Source organism: Micropterus dolomieu, linkage group LG14 (assembly GCF_021292245.1).
Source record: "Micropterus dolomieu isolate WLL.071019.BEF.003 ecotype Adirondacks linkage group LG14, ASM2129224v1, whole genome shotgun sequence".
In the NCBI taxonomy this organism is placed as follows: Eukaryota; Metazoa; Chordata; class Actinopteri; order Centrarchiformes; family Centrarchidae; genus Micropterus; species Micropterus dolomieu.
In genome coordinates this window covers 8,447,695-8,448,886 of record NC_060163.1, presented here as the reverse complement: position 1 = coordinate 8,448,886, position 1,192 = coordinate 8,447,695, and positions in this window count along the sequence as shown.

The window sequence follows — 1,192 nt, the reverse complement described above, 5'->3', positions numbered from 1 at the left end:
TTTTTCCTATTTGTAGTGGAGATGAGTGGTACCCGGTGGGGTCTTCTGCTGTTGTAGCCCATCCGCCTCAAGGTTGTGCGTGTTGCGGCTTCACAAATGCTTTGTTGCATACCTCGGTTGTAATGAGTGGTTATTTCAGTCAAAGTTGCTCTTCTATCAGCTCGAATCAGTCGGCCCATTCTCCTCTGACCTCTAGCATCAACAAGGCATTTTCGCCCACAGGACTGCCGCATACTGGATGTTTTTCCCTTTTCACACCATTCTTTGTAAACCCTAGAAATGGTTGTGCGTGAAAATCCCAGTAACTGAGCAGATTGTGAAATACTCAGACCGGCCCGTCTGGCACCAACAACCATGCCACGCTCAAAATTGCTTAAATCACCTTTCTTTCCCATTCTGACATTCAGTTTGGAGTTCAGGACATTGTCTTGACCAGGACCACACCCCTAAATGCATTGAAGCAACTGCCATGTGATTGGTTGATTAGATAATTGCATTAATGAGAAATTGAACAGGTGTTCCTAATAATCCTTTCGGTAAGTGTATATCCAAAGTCCAGTACTGACAACTTTATCCCGAAATATTTAACTAATAGATACGTCTGTATCTATCTGTCTGTTACTCAGCAAATTGTGCATGCAGACACACACACACAGAGAGACTAAGAGTCAGGCTTGTTGGATTAGTTATATTTCTGGCAGGGCTTTCAGCACAAAACATCATCACATCTGAAATACAAACATAATCCACAAGGTCCAATGTTACTCAGAAGTGTAACTAAGTGCCATTTAAGTGTATTCTTTCCTCATTTCCCTTTTAAATCACATCACCAACAGGAAAAACAGCTATATGAGCTAGCACACAGCACCTGAAGTCACATAAAAGTGCATCTTTCAGTAAGATTGATTATGGTGTTTAAAAAGAAAAAGAGACGAAACACTAGGTAAAAGTGATTCCCTGACCTCTGCAGTGTTATGACCGTGCTTATGTGTGGCTCCTGCATGCAGCCCATTCCTGCTCGTAGTCTGATGCACAGGGCACTCTGACTTGACTGGACTTTATGAGCAGCAGCGTGATGATTGTGATCGGACAGACTGTCCTAAAAATGTTGTCTTTCCCCTTACCATAGAAGGTTTAAACACCAAACAAAACGAATTGATCCATCAGTAAGACAGAACAATGGAGTCAGCTC